Below are 19,567 nucleotides of genomic sequence, written 5' to 3'. Positions count from 1 at the left end.
ATGATTTTACAATTAGAAAAGTTAGGTCTACATGTTAGTTGGAGTAGAGAGTAGCCTGGGCTCTTCTGAGCTTGGGAAATCACTGAGGAAACTATAGAGTGTGCTTTTGTGATTGGCCAGTGGGCTATTTTGTTTGTTTCTTGACTTTCTTTGCCTGTATATAAAGTCACTACATTTGTATGAAACTGCTCATTATACAGCAAAGGTGTTTTGTACACATGCAGGCACTTCAAATCCAACTTTCCCTATAAAATACAACTTTAGATATTTCTCAAGTATGTTGATGCGCAGCGAGTACCTAGTCTGCACATAGAGGAGCATTGTTGTGTGAGATTATACTAAAATTGTAGTTCTTAGGCAAATAGCACCCAAGCAAACCTGCAGTACTCTCCTATATTATCCTGTTACTATGGTTTGGAAGGGTCTGTATTACCAGATCGAACATATAGGTTGTCGAATGTCTAAACATCGAACTGGTAATGTCGAAAGCCAAAAACCACGAATGGACGATTTCATGCAGGGAAAGAATTCCCTTGGTTGTAAAAAAAAAAAAAAAACTTTTAAACCCATTGCACTCACCAACACCCTCCCCAACTAAATATACTAACTCCAAGATCACTCTACATTGGACAAAAGGGCAAAATCCACATAACGGTCAAGGGAATTCTTTCCCTGCATGAAAGCATCTGCTTCCGGTTTTTGGCTTTCGATATTACCAGGTTGATTATTAGGTATTTGACAACCTAAATGTTTGATCTGGTAATATAGGCCTGGTTTGGACATGCAGGAGCATTGTAGTTTCAGTTAAACAGAAGCCAAGTAAACTTGTTATAGTCACCCAGTACAACTCCCCTTGTAATACACAGAGTAAACATCTGAAACCTTGGATAAGTCCCTGGATTCAATAAACTCCATGCAGGAATAGTGCTATTTTTGCACAGAGTGGTTCGTGTCCACGTAGCCACACTGGTGCACCTTGCATATTCATGAAGGTATGCTGCTATTAAGGCTAAAGAGACATGAACCATGAATGAGTGTAGGGGGCATGTTTAAGTAATGCACACTATGAACACACCCCATGCACACAGAAAGTGCTGTACAGCACTTTCTAAAACAAATGTGGCATAGTAGTAGAGAATGTTTCTAATATTATGCCGGTATTTCAGTATCTGCAGACACTGAAATTAAATAAATGATTATTTCAGTGTCCACGGACACTGAAATACATAGGGGAGCAAGAAAGCAATGCAGTGAGTGTGTGACAGGGTTTGTGACACACCCCCTGTATTGTAAAAGTGCCGCACACCTCACAAACTGTTAAAGCAGGAAATGTGGATAAAGGCACAAATAATGGGGAAAAGCATTATAAATGGGAACACTACTTAAATATTGCCCTCACAAACTTAGAAAGTTGATAGAAAACATGTCATGCATTAACATGAATTTCCAAAGGATAGAAGTTTGAAAGTCAAATGTATGCCATTATTCCCTGACAGCAGTCCATGTGAACAAAGGCACAAATAATGGTGGGACAAAGCATTACAAATATGGACACTACTTAAATATTGCCATGAAAGACTTAGAAAGTCAATAGAAAACAGGTCATGCATTAGCATGAATTTCTGAAAGATACAAGTCTGAAAGCCAAATGTATGTCATTATTTTCTGACTGCAGTCCTCAATGACTTGTCAGAAAACCACAATACTCACTATATAACATAATAATATAATAATAATAATATAATAAATCTTTTTTTTACATGCTAAGGAATGTTTAAGCATAGCTAAGTGGGTGTGTGTGTTATGGCCCTCCGCTTAGCATTGCTTAAACATCCCATAGGAGATAAATAGAAATATATAACTAAAATTCCTAAACTGCAATAGTGTAGTGGTAAGAGTCCTGACTTTACATGCAGGCATTCATGGTTCAAGTACCAAAACAAACATGTTCTTTTTATATGGGAAAGCAGTGTTAAAATTATTTTTTAATTCAAATTATGTAGTAACTGCTTTTTGTCAACTAGGGTAGTATAGCTGGTATAAAATGGAAGTGTGAGTGCATATAACATGTGAAATCACCCATGTATACACAAGTGTCCCATACAGTATAGTCACACCCCTTGCTAATGTAATGAAAGCACATAGAGGGATGTCATGTAAAGTAAATCATATACACCTACTAAATGAAGCCATTATCCTGATATTTTTAAATGAAAAGTGAGCAATGGTCCACAATGTCCAGCTATGCTTACCAGGTTTAAGCATCACTTACACATGATTGCTAAGGAGCAGGTAACTCACCTAAGCAGATTTGTGCACTGTTAAGCAGTACCCCTTTAAGCACTGTTCAACCCAGCTTAGTGGGTTTGCTCGTTGCTAAGCTGTGCTCAGCATTTTTGAAATGGTCCAATGATGGCAAAGGGTGGGAATATGGCCTTATTTAAACAGTGCAAGTGGGAATACAGCCATAACCTGTTTAGTTTGATCTCTGCAGGAACATGTCTGGTGTTGGAGAGGGAGCATGGTTTTGGGCAGACTGCTGGAGCATTCAGGAGTCCAGGGTCATGGCTGGACTCCTTGTCAAAATCCATGATATCAGACTGCTGCAGGGCCAGTACCAGTGCTCACAACACAAAACAGAGGCCTGGGATCATCTCGCACATGATCTCACCAGTACTACTGGCATCCCCCAGACAGGTAAGCAGGTATGACACCACTATGTTGATGTAAAGCGGAAGAAGAGCACACTCTTGGCCCAGTGGATCCAAGATGCACAGGCACAGAATGCTCCAGTAGTGAGTAAGTATCACATTCAAGTAGTTTGTAGCAAATACTAGCCTGAGAATGTGATATACAGGTATGCATAATGTTTGTTTTTCTTCCCTACAGCTGCAGCAGAGAGGGCTATGAACATTGAAGCCCATGCCAACAGACTGCTGAGGCTGCACCGATAGGCTGGTGAGTACAAATCTATTTTGCAGTATAGTGTTCAAATAGCTATGAAGGAGTACATTGCTTACTGCTAGTAGGTTTACTGTTACTGTGTGAACTGAATAAATAAAAAAGTTTGACTGACTAATATTGATGTACAATACAACTTCCTACAAAAAAATGTTGTGTTTATTCTGGTATGTTGTTGTAGATATATAGAATGTATACAGGTTCTTCACAGCAAATGTGGCTGTGACAGCATACATTAACTGAGCTTCTTCTATGAACCTGCTGTAAGAAAAACTGTAGATGGTGGAGCTGTAAAACAAGATATAACTGAAATGTGAAATATATACTGCACTAAGCTCTGAACCTTGAATAGTAATGTGTGAAGTTTCAAAGTGTGTTCCATCCAGCATTGCCTTCTGTTAACCTTTGCTTTCCAGATTGTAGTAATCCAAAGCGTTAATGCACAGTACAATAACTATTTGTCATGCATGCATCACAGGATTACAAGTTCAAACTATCTAACCAATAGATTATTAGGCAGAAAACAGTGAAACAAAAAACAGCAGTAGCTCAGTGTGATGAGAAATAGCTTAGCTGTTAATTTTGCACACCCAGACACAGTTCAAATCCAGGGAGTGGTACTAAGATGTGTGCATATCAACACACAAGGAATCAGGAATAAATGTAAAAACAGTCAGGTAGTGTTAACAGATATTTTCTCCACAGGTTGCACAGGTAAGGAAATGTTGGTAGTAGCTGTATGAAGGGTATAGTAATAAACTGTGTACAACTGTTCAACTGTCCCACCACATGCCTACAAATGACAACAGGATAGGTACATAGCACATGCACTCTTCCGGATACATTTCTCAAGTGTCACACTGTCATGGCTAGTAGTCACTGCTGCCATTAACCCTGAACACAGATAGGAAACCAGTTGAAGTATGCCAGTAGCACACTCACATAACATCACTTTAGGGTAACCCTCCTGTGCCAGATATGTAACCCTGACATGTAAGAGTCCACTCTAGTCATGTACCCAGTGTTGTCACAGTTTGCCCCATACCATTCCAGGCTGACAGTTCAATAGGTATGTTTGTGCTACAGAAGCTATGGGTCATAGGCAGATGTAAAGTGAGGGCAGACCCATAGAGTACTGAGCAATACTGTTGTGGAAAATAGAAGCATAAACAGTTGTTAATGGACTTCGTCTCTCCCCCCTCATCTGGATGAATAGAATCATTCATATACTATGGGTATGTTTTACTCCAAACATAATGTTGGGACTTGTGTTCTATTATTGTTCATATATTTGATTGGTTTCATGTTAACATACCTTATTCAAATACCTGTTGCCATCAATGTTACTGGCATGCTGTTATGATGCATGTTGTCGTTCCATTTATGCATATTCATTTTGCTATGCAACTGTTCCAAATCTGTTTTATAGGGTTAATTGGAACACCCATGCATACTGTTATAACTAATCTGGAAATGTGTTGTTCATGACTAACCAACATATTTTTTAAAACCTCAATACCATAGCACATTTGGGAAGGCAGATCCCAGTAGCTCTGCCTGTCCCACCTCATCTGGTCATGACATCAGGCCCCAACATGTCTGGGACCCAACCCAGGACTTCCTCATCCACTAGTCCTGCACCACCTTTGGGTGGAATTGCCTAAGGGAATGGGGCCTGTCCTCCTTGGGAGCAGGTGTGGACAGGAGCTTGTCACCTGCAATCAGTTCTGGGGTTTGGTGGGCAGTGCCATCCATGCCGAGTTGGGTGGGCAGCTGCGCCAGATTGAGGGCCACCTGGCACATCTCAAGTGGTAAGCCACCCTCCTGTACAGTCCTCAGCACAGCCACCTTTGGAGCCGTGAAGGAGCAGTGGTGACTGCCCATGGGTGGGGACCTCAATCCCACTTTATCCATTTGGGGGCTGATGGGCTTCTGATTCCCAACCACCCTCCCTGTCAAAGGTGTTTACCCACCTCATGTGTCATATACTGCCACTGTCTGCTGTCTTGTCTGTCTTGTCTGTGCGCAAATGCAACCTATCTAACCCAACCTACCTCCCCAAACATACCTACAGCACCTCCCCAACATCCCACTCTCACCTTAAAAAAAAGGCATCTGTCCCTCAAAAAAAAAAACATTGCCCCATACATAGCACTACATTTTGCCACCACGTCCAGTGACGTAAATCAATCTACAACCAAATTACTATACAGATGTATTTGCCAGCACCCCTCCCTGTGGGGTGTTAAGCTGTAAATTCCAAATCTGCCACATCAGTCACAGCTGTTGCTGCTGAAGAAATGTAGAGCTATGGTCCTTTCCTACACCCATCCTGCACATCCCTAGCTGCTTTTCATAATGTTTTACCCTCTGCTTGCCCCATTTCACCACTTTACTGTTACCCTTTTTTCTTTTCTTTAAAGAAAATTAGCACACGTGTAAGTGGGAGTAAGTAGGGCTAAGTGAAGCTAAGAGATTTTATTTAAACATCTCTTAGCAATGCTTAGCACCGTACAAACCCACTTACAACTGATTAACAGTGTCTTAATCCCTCTGTTTCCATCAGCCCTTGTTCTGTCTGGCAACAAAACAATCAGCCCTGCCAAGTCTCAAACCCAGGATGCTGGGTACTACAATCACAGCAAAGTACCACTACACCATATGAGCTCTGAAACTCACTAATGCTTTTACAAACATATCATTCATTCTGGTCATTTAACATTAATGGAAAAAAGTAATAACTTCCTAGTCCAGAACACAAGACCCTGTGCACAACAATCACAGCAACATACCTCAACACATTCAGAGCTGTGGGAACTGGCAATGTTTTTACAAACATATCATGCACAACAGTCATTCAACATAAGGGGGAATCTTATATCTGTAGTACTGTCATGTATATATATATATATATATATATATATATATATATATATATATATATATATATATATGTACATACCAATATGAATCTACTTCACTTCACTGAAAGCTCATTTCACTGAAGCTCATTTGACTGAGCACACTTGACCGAAAGCTTACTTCAGTGAAAACTCATTTCACTGAAACTCATTTTGTTGAAAGGTATATGCCCCTTTCCCCACTGTAGTGTGATCCTGTAGATAGTATATATAGTAAAGGGGGTGTGGGGGGCACAACCCACCACATTGGAGGGTCACCACCTATTTTATACATTTTAAACCATATACATGGATACTTACAACTCCAATGAATAACTCTTTTTAGAAGACAATATATACCTAAACTATGTGGGGGGGGGCTACGTCCCCCACACCCACCAAATGTGGGCTGTTGCCCCCCTCCCCCCCTCTCTCTTCTCTCTATATATATATATATATATATATATAATATATATACTAACTCCAGGATCACACTACAATGGGGTCAAGGGCATATACCTTTCAATGAAATGAGTTTCAGTCAAATGAGATTTCATTGAAGTGAGCTTTCAGTCAAGTGTGCTCAGTTAAATGAGTTTCAGTGAAATGAGCTTTCAGTGAAGTTAAGTAGACCCATATATATATATATATATATATATATATATATATATATATATATTATTTATAAAATGTATACATATTTATATATATATATATATATATATATATATATATATATATATATATATTCATACAGAGATATATAGACAGATAACCAACCTTTTACTGCAACAAATCTGCAAAAAGACCAACAAATAGTGGGGGGAGGGGGGTGATAAAGGGCAAACAATAGTGACATTTTTGAAATATGGCTGTCATACTCATAGAGGTCTGCTAGAGGGCCATGGTGTGCTTTAACATACAATGCCACACAGATTCCAGGTCTGAAACACAAATTAATGTCAATATTTACTGATGTCAATGCTCACATCATCCCAGTGATATCTCAGAAACCCACAACTGTTGTGGCCAACAGACAAAACATATGAGCCACATGTCAAGACAATGTCTAGACATCTGGACAGTGGAAGGGTATGACTGCAGTCATGTAACAGAATGGAAAAATCCATGACAGCCACCAACCATGTCACCCAGCACCTTCTGAACCACAGTAAGACCAACATGACACAAACCCACACCAGCTCAGAGCTATTACCCATGTATATCCAAATATATCATGCACTATAGGGATGGAACTGTTGGGAAAAGCAGACAGTGGTGCATAAATGTCCACCCACAGCCATTTGCACCACAGTCACAGCAAAATCCCAGTACTCCAAATTAACTGTAGAGTAGAAAGACTGAACAAGCATAACCTGATTCACAGTCACACAATACACTAACAGATACTGGCCCAACTCACAATGTACTGGGAATCCTGAGGTGTTACAGGACCTTTCTCAGTCTATCCCTACAAACATACACACATGATAGACCACCAGCAGCCATAGCAGCATGCACAGTCAGATTGAAAAAGGATCTGTGACACTCACATCTGCTACTCTCCCTACCCAGCCAAACAAACATCTACACACATCTGCTACACAATTTTGGCAGTCACTTCACAATGGCCAGACATACATAACTTTCATATATACAGATTTGCACAGAATGTCCAGGGTGTGAGACCATATTCATGGCCACTGCTGCATACCACTTCCAGGAGTCTGCTAAGTCAATGGGATGACACCTTGAGTGCAGTCAATAAATAATGATATCACATAACTCTGACCCTCTTACTGCAAGACATCTGGACAAAGCATGACATACTTGGGGGACATGGGGCCAGAAAGAGGGACATATCTCACATAATGATGTTACAAACTGAGACAGTTGACAGTGTCACAGGCTTTCTTGTAACATAACATCCCTGAAAGATACGATGTCTGAAACACCAATGGATGTCAGCAGTTACACTGACTACAATCCTCACATTATCCTATTGCTTTCACAAAAACAGACATTGTCTGAGGAACAGACCAAATATAATAGGTGAATCCCTGGGCAGTCTGTGGACATCAGTACAGTTGAGAGGTTTGTCAGAGACATATCACTGTCAGACGTCAAGTTACATAGAAAATGCATGTTCAGATGAACCCTGTTAAACTAGCAACTCTCTATGTGTATAGCAGCACTACTGACTTATAATCTGTACCCAGTTCTGGAGCTTTGTTCCCCATATTGCTGGGCTGTCTCCAGATGTCCTCTCCTGAGAGGTATTCCCACCTACTGTCTGTGAAGCTGTAGCCCCTACACCTCCATAATGTCCTCCACACAGGGAAGGAAAAGGGGCAAGGCACACATGAAGGCCATAATTATAGCATTTCCATGGCACTGGCAAATAGAAAGACAACACAGCTGCTTTGGATGAAAGTAGCAAATGGGAGACAATGATTGGTGCACAGGCCATCACCTGATCATGAGCAGTACCCACAAAAGGCAAGCTGCTGCCTATGCAACACAGGTCACAACCCATCTACACAAAGACAGACTGTGACTACACAAATCTAACCATTTGCATTGTTGCAAGGGAATTCCTGAGCATTATTATAACAGGTATTTCAATCATGTAAGCATGTAATGGAATGCAGAAGGGGGTATGCAATAATGGGATATAGGATTTTAAACAAATATGTCTCAACAAAACTTGCTGTACATTGCTGATCAGCACCTATGGCCATAGTACCTGGGTCTGTCTGCAGTGATAAAGATCACAACTCAGGCCCTGAGTCACCCCAGGAGGGAATGGCTCACATATGAGTACTACTGGAGTGTCTGTTGAACAATACTAAATGTGACACTGCTAGGCCAGTTACTGGGATGCCGTAGAAATTCATATGTTACTTGTGAATAGAAATATGATGTACATGTTTGTCTCACAAATCTGGGAGACCTATACAGGGTGTTTGCATAGTAAACTACTGTTGCAGACGTGTGTGTTGAACTGCATGTGATATACTGAGCTCATGCCATTCAACTGTCCAGAGTTATGAACACAGACTATATGTGTGCTTCACATCTGTAGTCATTTACTCACAGAGTTTTGTTATGTCTGGCAAATCATTGACGAATCTGTAAAGACTGACATTAAAACATACTAGCATATATATGAGTGTCGGACATCCTCCAGGGTATTTCTGTGAATGCAAAAGCTACTGTGCTATCAAATGACTTGTGTGTTACAGCAATATTAAGAAAGTGTCACTAATTTTGGGCCATTGCCCCCTATGTATGTGTGGCGTTCTCCAGATATCCTGCTCTAACAGGTTGAAAGGTATGACTGAGCAGCAAGAGTGTAAATATAGTGTGCCATACTGACATAGAACAGATATGTATATCAGGTATTACTTGTGTACATGTATGTATGAGTAGGTGTACCCGGAAGCCTCATAACAACAGACATGGGATGCAAAATGTCAGGTAAATAAGCTGTACATGTTGTACATGTGTGTAATCTTAGTTTATGTGCATCCAAAGACATACATTTCTACAGCTACTGTTTGTTGCATTGCTCTGACAAAGACATGGGTACTTGAATAAGCATGATTATCAGGTTGAAATTGGAAAGGTATCCAACTGTATTATGAGATTGTGCCCATGCCTATTACAAACAGCTATATGAGAACCTGCATAGCTGTATGGACTCAGCAATACCTCACTTGTAAAACATGCCTTCACCAAGGTAGAATAATCCCCTTTGCTGGACAGCAGCAATAAACAAACCACAAAAAAGGTCACTATATTAGCTGTACAGGGCCAAGTAGGAGCAGGCACCAACTTCAAAGCAAGGCAACCTTTGTTTGAATGAGCATATAAGATCACAGGTAAATTACTGTAAGGCTAACTATGAGTACAAATTGGACGCATCCACCAAGGCCAATCACAAGGCCATCTTCACATATGTCTGCAATCTCAGAGGCAACAAACCAGCCCAACCTGTAATGGTGGTCAATCACACCACATACACACACACACACACACACACACACACACACACACACACACACACACACACACACACACACACACACACACACACACACCATAGCTATAGCCAAACCACTGCAGACAGATTAAGGGAAAACATTATCCCCCTTCCCATCATCAGTATAGTTGGATATGCACAGCACCTGCACCCCTCCCCTCATCATCAGGGAGCAGGTGCATAATGCCTATTCAAAGTCAACAAAAGTAAGTCTCCATGGGACATGATAACATTCCTGTCTGCATCCTACATGAACTCAGGCATATACTCCCAGCTCCATTAAACACTGTACGCAAGCAAAGCTTGAGCACCATTGACATCCCATCTGCAAGGTAGATGGCCACTGCCATCCCTCTACACAAAGGGGAATGATGAATGGTGGGGTTTGCAATGTACTGGCCCTCATTGGGGGGAACATAACACATCAGGACCAGGAGTACAATGCAGGTTCATATTGTGCTGATAGATGACGGGGTATGATGTGATTGTAAGTGGTGGCTAATGATAGTCAATGTTGATGTGCAGGTTCTGTAAATAACTTTGACCAATGTATGAGTTCCTGTGATGTGTTTCCCTGTTTATATCTTCCAGGTGACATGCAGCAGCAAAGACAACCACCATATACTGAAGCTGAAAATGCAGCTATCATGGATGCCATCATCCAGCACCATGGGATGATGTTTGGCCATGGCCAACACAATTTGTGGGAGTGGACCATCCTGTGAGACAACCTTGTTCACAGAGTTAACAACTTAGGCCACCATGGTCAAGCATCGGGTAACTGACCTGATACATTGTGCCCAGCAAAGGGCTGCTGCCATGGCCAGGGACCATACTGCTACAGGTGGGAGTCCTGCCACACAGGCACCCACTTACAACAACAGAGGAGCTCCTTGCCACCCTTTGGGCAGCCCCCACACACCAGCCAAACCAAGAAACACAAGTCGTGAAGGTGGGTGGCACCCAGGCAACAGGCAAGGAGCATCCAGTTAAGGCCCCAGTGCACATCAATTGAACACTGTAGCAGTCATACTGGATTTTGTAGAGTATCTAGATGCATATGTCAGGTCAAACTGCATTTGTGGGTGGAGCTTTGTAATGCACACAAGTGGACATCTGTGGTGAAGGACAGCAAATTGTGTACTATCAGAGCTTGTACTGTACATGTGCAGAAAAGTAGCATTCATCTTGTACCAATGCCACATGTGAGTCTGCTGACAATACCCCCACAACTACATAGGTCCCTCTGGTTTGGACATGAGACAGCAACCTGAAGCCGGTGAGTATGGGATTGTCCTGTTGTGGCTCACCAGTACCCCAGGCATGTTAAGGTCATGCATGTTACCATGCACACAACTGTTACTCTCAGCCATATTGTGATATGTGCATGTTCACTTGTGGTGGGGTTAACTGCATTGCATCACAGTGGTAATCACAGGGGCCTATTTGCAGGAGATGTCACATATGTGTAGCATACCTCACAACTTGTCATTGCAAGAAATCTGGACAAAGACTGACAAAATGGGGGGACAAAGACCCAAAACTAGGGATATATTTTAAAAATTAGTTTTATACAGTTACAGTCTTAAGCAACAGAAAAATTAAAACAAACTGAAATAGATAAAACAAAATCCACGTCAGCAGAACCAGCAGCAAAAAGTCCAATGTTAAGTGTTTTCCACTTTTAGACTTCAAAAAAAAAAACTTCTTCTTTTCTCAGGGTAGCAAATGTAAAAAATGTAAAAACTAAATACAATATAATTAACAACACAACACCAACACATGACCAACCAACCAACACAAACTCACTCACTGAAATCAATGTAAAAATGGAAGCTGATACTACTGCATACAAAAGTGCTTACTACAGTCAAATCCACATGGAAAATGTAATCCAAAGAAAAAATAAAAGGAAATAAATATGAAATAACACAATAAATAAAATGTTTAAACAAAAAAACGTAAATATAAAAAAAAGTAAAGTAAAAATAAAAAAAAAGGTAAAAAAAATAAATAAACTGTGAAAATAATAACAAATGCATTGCCATTTTCTAGGTTGTTGTTAATTATGTATTTAAGGAGTTTTTTTTATGCTTTTAATTTTTACGTTGCTACTTTTGATGTCTGTCTGAAGAAGTTCAGTTTTCTTGACAAAAGAAAATACTGTTAAAAATGTGGTTCATTGGACTTTTGCTGCTGGTTCTTAACAGTTACAGTCTTATTTTGGTACCGATTTTTAAGAATAAGGGTGATGTGCAGAGCTGTAGTAATTACAGAGGGATTAAATTGATCAGTCACAGCATGAAGTTATGGGAAAGAGTAGTGGAAGCTAGGTTAAGAAGGGAGGTGATGATTAGTGATCAGCAGTATGGTTTCATGCCAGGAAAGAGCACTACAGATGCGATGTTTGCTCTGAGAGTGTTGATGGAGAAGTACAGAGAAGGTCAGAAGGAGTTGCATTGTGTCTTTCTGGACTTAGAGAAAGCATATGACAGAGTGCTTAGAGAGGAGTTGTGGTATTGTATGAGGAAGTCGGCAGTGTCAGAGAAGTATGTAAGAGTGGTACAGGATATGTACAAGGGTAGTATGACAGCGGTGAGGTCTGCATTGGGAGTGATGGATGCATTTAAGGTGGAGGTGGGATTACATCAAGGATCAGCTCTGAGCCCTTTCTTATTTGCACTGGTGATGGACAGGTTGACAGATGAGATTATTCAGGAGTCCCATGGACTATGATGTTTGCAGATGACATTGTGATCTGTAGTGAGAGTAGGGAACAGGTGGAGGAGACCCTGGAGAGGTGGAGATATGCTCTAGAGAGAAGAGGAATGAAGGTCAGTAGGACTAAGACAGAATATATGTGTGTGAATGAGAGGGAGGATAGAGGAATGGTGAGGATGCAGGGAGTAGAGGTGGTGAAGGTGAGTGAGTTTAAATACTTGGGATCAACAGTTCAGAGTAATGGTGAGTGTGGAAGAGAGGTGAAGAAGAGAGTACAGGCAGGATGGAGTGGGTGGAGAAGAGTGTCAGGAGGGATTTGTGGCAGATGAGTACCAGTAAGAGTGAAAGGGAAGGCCTACAAGAGGGTAGTGAGACCAGATATGTTATATGGGTTGGAGACAGTGGCATTGACAAAAAGGCAGGAGTCAGAGCTTGACGTGGCAGGGTTGAAGATGTTAAGATTTGCACTGGGTGTGATGAGGATGGACAGGATTAGGAATAAGTATATTGGAGGGTCAGCCCAGGTTGGAAGGTTTGGAGACAAAGCCAGAGAGGCACGATTACATTGGTTTGGACATGTGCTGAGGAGGGATGCAGAGTATACTGGGAAAAAGATGCTAAGGATGAAGCTGCCAGGTAACAGGAAAAGAGGAAGGCCTAAGATAAGGTTTATGGATGTGGTGAGAGAGGACATACAGGTGGTTGGTGTGAAAGAGCATGATGCAGAGGACAGGAAGAAATGGAAACAGATGATCTGCTGAGGTGACCCCTAACAGGAGCAGCCGAAAGAAGAAGTAAAAGAAGTATTATACAGTACATATAAAAGGTGTACACACACCTGTTAAAATGCCAGTTATTTGTGCTATACAAAAATGAGAGTACAGGCAGGATGGAGTGGGTGGAGAAGAGTGTCAGGAGTGATTTGTGACAGACGAGTGCCAGTAAGAGTGAAGGGGAAGGTCTACAAGAGGATAGTGAGACCAGCTATGTTATATAGGTTGGAGACAGTAGCATTGATAAAAAGGCAGGAGTCAGAGCTTGACGTGGCAGAGATGAAGATGTTATTTCTGCCATACAAAAATGAGATCACTATAAAACATTTCCAACTCTTCCAACCTTTAATGTGACCTATGACCTGGTGCAATTCAATTGTAAACCAAACAGATCTGTTAGGGGAACAATTATGACAAATAAAAAACATACAATAAGCTAGATGCATAAGTGTGCATGGGCTGAAGCTGATAATGTGTTGAAGCAGCTTTTGGTATAATTACAGCTTTACATCTTTTTGGGTACACACCTGCATCAATTACAGAGACTCTTTGATTAACACCAAATAATGGTCAGCTGTCCTACTAGGATTTTCCTGACATTTAACCAGTTGCCTGCTATAGCAACAGCCATGGTTCACATAGAGCTTACGAAGCATCAGAGGGTTGTCATTGTTGAAAGGGCTCTGTATTAAATTGTTGACAGCTCACAATGTCGACTCTGAAATGTTCGACACCAAAATGTCGGACTACAAAAATAGCGAACGGCCATATAACTGATGTCTTTCCGGAAAGAAATCGGTTGGCCAAACAACAACGGCACACATAAACAAATGTATTTAAGTGGGGGGCTTCATCACCCACATCCCCTCTAACTAAATATTCTAACTCTGAGGCTTAAATACACTCAGGGAAAGGGCAGGTGTCCGAGAATGACCAACCGATTTCTTTCCGTTAGAAAGAAATTGGTTATACGGCCGTTCGCTATTTTCGCAGTTTTACATTTTGATGTCAAACATTTCAGAGTCAACATTGTGAGCTGTCAACAATTTAATATAGACCCGTTGAAAGGTATCAGCCCAGAGAAGGGTACAAAAACATTTCCACAACATTGCATATACCATGGAACACAATGACGACAGTCATCAAAAGGTGGTGAAAAAATGGGGCATAAGTGACATTGCAAAGAAGTGGACATCCCTCCAAATGTGTTGAAGGACAAGACTCAAACTGGTCAGAGAGGCTGCCAGTAGACCTACAGCAACACTAAAGGAGTTGCAGGAATCCCTGGCAGGTACTGGTTGTGTACTACATGTGACAACAATCTCCTGTATTTTTCACATATCTGTCCTATGGGATAGAGTTAGAAGATGGTAGCCTTTTCTCACACAGAACAACATCCAGGTCTGGCTGAATTTTCAAGAACAATACATTATGTCTCCCTAATGCATGTGGGAAAATGTGTTATGGTGTAGGAGACCAAGGTTGCACTGTTTGACCACAATTCCAAAAGGTTTGTTTGGCAAAATAACAACACTGTGCCTCACCAAAAGAACACCATCCCCACAGTGAAGGGGTCTATATTAGATCAGCGAACGCTTAAAAAAGTGAACGCTGATTGATCAACCTTAAGTAAGTGAAAGATTAAAATATTGAAGCAACAGACACACATTTTTTTTCCTAGGGAAAGAATTTGGTTGTCCGTTTCTGTTGCTTCGGTATTTTCAGTGCTGTGGTGGAAAGTTACGGGTCAGGTTTAGATAAGTGTGCAATTGTGTGGATGTGAGTGTTGGGGCAGGTTAGGTGAGTTAGGGTTAGGGTATGGGTTAAGTATGTGTGCAATTGTGTGGATGTGAGGGTTAGGGTGGGTTAGGTGAGTTAGGGTTAGGGAGCGAGTGAGGTGAGTGTGCGATAGTGATGGACCTTACGGTTAGGGTTTGGGTTAAGGTAAGTGGATAGTTAATGGTGTGTGTATAGTTTAGTGTAGGGTTAGGTGTCAGATTTTAGGTGTATGTGTGTGGATTGATGTTTGTTTGGTGTGCTTGTGTTGTGTGTATGTGTTTTGGATCAGCTATTTTTTCCCCTAGGAAAAAAATCGCTGTTCTGACAGTTCGAGATTGTAAGCTTTCACTTACATAAGTTCGATCAATCAGCGTTCACTTTTTTAAGCATTTGCTGATCTAATATAGACCCCAGTGAAGCATGGTGATGGCAGTGTCCTACTTTGGGGTTGCTGTTTATAAGCTGGAAGTGGGCCTTTAGCCAAGATGGAGGGGATTATGAACCGTTTCAAATACCAGTCCTTTTTTACCCAAAGTCTTCAGGTGCCTGCTAGAAAGCTGTAGATGAGGAGGAATCTCACCTTTCCACACAACAATGACCCAAACCATACATCTAAATTAGAAAAAGAATGGCTTCACCAGAAGACTATCAATGTTTTGGAATGGCACAGCCAGTGTCCACATCTACATCCAATAGGAAATCCTTGGGGTGCCCTGAAGAGGACTGTGCACAAGAGATGCCCTCGCAATCTGACAGAGTTGGAGGGCTTCTGCAAAGGAGAGTGTGCAAATATTGCCAAGTCAAAATGTGCCATGCTGATAGACATCTTCTCAAGAGGACTGACTACTGTAATTAAATTAAAATGTGCTTTAACAAAGTATTAGTTTAAGGGTGTGCACACTCATGCAACCAGCCTACTGTACATATTTCATTTTCTATATATTTCCCATAACCGATGTGTTTGTTCTTCAACTGGATTGCACAGGTTATAGGTCACATTAAAGGTGGGAAACATTATGACATGATTCATGTGGTCTCATGTTATATATCAGAAAAACCTGGCATGTTAACAGGGGTGTGTACGCTTATTATATTCACTGTAAGCTTAGAAGGTTGTTAGAGTAACCGGTTTTGTTTTAACATGCATTTACTGCAGGTTTTGAAGTGTGAAACTCAAATTATATCATTAATTATTTATGCCAGTCCTCAGAGCATCCTAGTAATGTGTCAGACAAACACAAGATTTATGAGGAACATACCAAAAATATGAGCCACACATCTAGACATTCAGCGAAACTCTGTACAGTTGAAAGGTATGTTCTGTAGGAGTTGCCACTGTGCTATACAGGTGAACAGCAATAATGTGTACATGGCTGCAGTGTGTGCTAGGTGAAGGCCCTTCACCTGTTAACACTACTCACAAACCCCAGAGGTGTATATTTTTAGTAACATTAAGTGGAAAGGGCTGCACTGCATGATGTAGAGGGCCTGTCCAGATTGTGTATGTTATGGTCTGACTGTGTTATGAATGTCACCAGTTGGCTATTATGAGGTCTGCAATACCTTTGTGCCATCTCACGTGTGTGTGTGTGTGTGTGTGTGTGTGTGTGTGTGTGTGTGTGTATGTGTGTGTGTGTGTGTGTGTGTGTGTGTGTGTGTGTGTGTGTGTGTGTGTGTGTGTGTGTGTGTGTGTATGTGTGTGCCAGCAAACCTTATAGTGCAGGTATTAATTTACATATGTTGTCTTCCCCTCACAGGTGGACATAATAGTCGTGGTCCCTCCCACTCAGAATCTGATGTCAGTGTCTCTGGAGAATCTGACAATGATATTGGTCATAGTGGGGCACAGGTGAGGTTGTCAGGGGATGAATCTGTGCCATCGGTTGGCATCCCACAGTCATCTACAATGTCCCCACACACAGTCACAATGCCCACACATACCCTGTCCCCAGCAGTCACAGATAATGGAGAGTTGGCAGGTGGTGGCATGGAACAGGCTATGTGGTGACTATGGCAAGTATGAGTGTAGCCACTAGCCATATCCAGAGTGCAGGTGAGGTCCCACACAGATGGATGAACAGGGGTGCTCAAAGGAGGACTGCTGCCATTCAAGCCGCTGTCGTACCATGCCACAGCAGGTATCATCAGACACATGTTTTGGGCTGTCATGGATGCACAGGCATGTAGTGAACACAGCACCAGACAAATACTCGGGGTCTTGGATGCAACTCTTCTTGGCTTACTTGGCGACATATATGACCTTGTTGAGGCCACACGTCAAAATACTGAGGTCATGAATAGATGGTGGGGTGAGTCCTAGGCAATCCTTGACAGTGGAATGCCTGTGCTAGAGTGTGTGGTGGGAGATGGGCATTGGCCACATGGATGTAGGTCAGCACCAACATCAGCTGAGAGTCTATGAGGCCGTGCACCTTCACACTCTCATAGTGGCAGTACCACCAGCACTACTGAAGGGGTGCTGCCCACACCACAATGAAGCAGGCATTGGGCATCAGGGGCATGGATCCAGCAGACAGCAGTCACCATTGGGAAGGAGTACTGCATCCGGCCTTGGGCCTGGTGGTGCCAGTGAGATCCCTGGCAGGGCCAGTTCCCATGTCCATGCTCTGAGATGGTGAACTGTACACCATACCATGTACAGTACACAGCTGTCCAACATACTCCTGTGTAGGGTAGCCACACGGCATCACACATCACCATCACAGCCAGGTCACCTCCAGACACACAGACACCTCCTCTGCATGGGCTATTCATAGAACACTCCTCCAAACAGACACACATGATGTCAACCATATGGCCCAGCCTAGGCCTCTGGCAAACCCACACAACACCCTGTGCATATGATGATACCTGTGCCACATCTCTGTCATCCATACCACTGATGCAGGGACATGCTAATATGGTTCTGATGCACAGGGTGAATTAAGTAGAATTTAGCTATGTAATGCTGTGTAAGGTGCTGTCAGCTGGCATTTGCAATGTGTACACTTCAGAGTGCGTGTACCTTTTCAGCCATGATGCATTATTAGTGTTAGTAATGCTGACTAAATGTAGCCTCATATGCTGCATTCTGTTTGTGTTCTAGGTGTCTGTGTGTCAGCAGGAGGTGGCCCTGAAAAAATTGGCAATGAGGGGTATGGCAGAGTAGTAACACATAGATTGTGTCAGAGCAGAGGTACAGCTGTATATGTACACATTTATCAGGTCTATGTAACAGTTATTGCATGTGCCACAGAACGTATAGGGCTGAAGGGTGTATACAGGTAAGTCTATGGTGGTTGACATCAGCAGCCCTTGTGAAGTGAACAATAGTAAGTGTAGTGGATGGAACACACCTTGGATTGGTAAAACCCACACCCCCAGATGATATTGTGTTGACCAAACACACAGAGAATACTGTTCCCACACACACACACACACACACACACACACACACACACACACACACACACACACACACACACACACACACACACACACACACACACACACACACAGGGTCACAGTTGCCAGTGTTAGTTTTGGAACCCCTACCCATCTAGTTAGTGGTACAGTGTTATGCGGTTCTCACAGGTGGCACAGAACTAATAGTGTGATGACTGTTCCAAGGTACCTGTAAATTGAATAACATCACATGCCCTTGTGAGGTATCGTAATGGGGTGTGTACTGGGTGCGGAAGGACTCATTAGACTGTCACCTATGAGTCTACACACTCATAAACATTGCTATACACACCAATGCACACACAATTGCCAGCACTGACATTAGCAGCCCTGCCTATTATGTTATTCATTCCATACTGTTACATCACTGTTGCATGCGGCACAGGGCTTATAGGGCTGAAGAGTGTCTACAAATACCTCTACGATGGATGTGAACAGCGGCCTTTGTAAAGTGGACCTTGGGACGTGTACTGGGAGTACCATGGCCAAAAATTGTAACCCACGGCCAACCAATGGATATAGTTCTCACACACACACACACACACACACACACACACACACACACACACACACACACACACACACACACACACACACACACACACACACACACAATACTGTTCTTACACACATGTACATTTGCCAGGACTAAAATTAGAACCCCTACCTATCTAGTTACTGCTAACACAGTATTATACATTTATCACATACGCCACAGAGCTTACAGGGTGAAGAGAGTCCCAAGGTAAGTCTAAGGTGAGCAACATCACCAGGCCTTGTAAAGTATGGCAATGGGTGATTTACTGGGTGAGAATGGTTCCAAAATACTCGAACCTATAGTTATACACACTTACACACACAAATACACTCATACACACATTTGCCAAGACTGACATTAGCAGCCCTGCCTCTCTTGTTAGTCA

The sequence above is a fragment of the Protopterus annectens genome, chromosome 9.part0 (assembly GCF_019279795.1).
Source record: "Protopterus annectens isolate FY-2018-M chromosome 9.part0, PAN1.0, whole genome shotgun sequence".
Lineage (NCBI taxonomy): Eukaryota > Metazoa > Chordata > Ceratodontiformes > Protopteridae > Protopterus > Protopterus annectens.
This window is presented reverse-complemented; position numbering follows the sequence as displayed.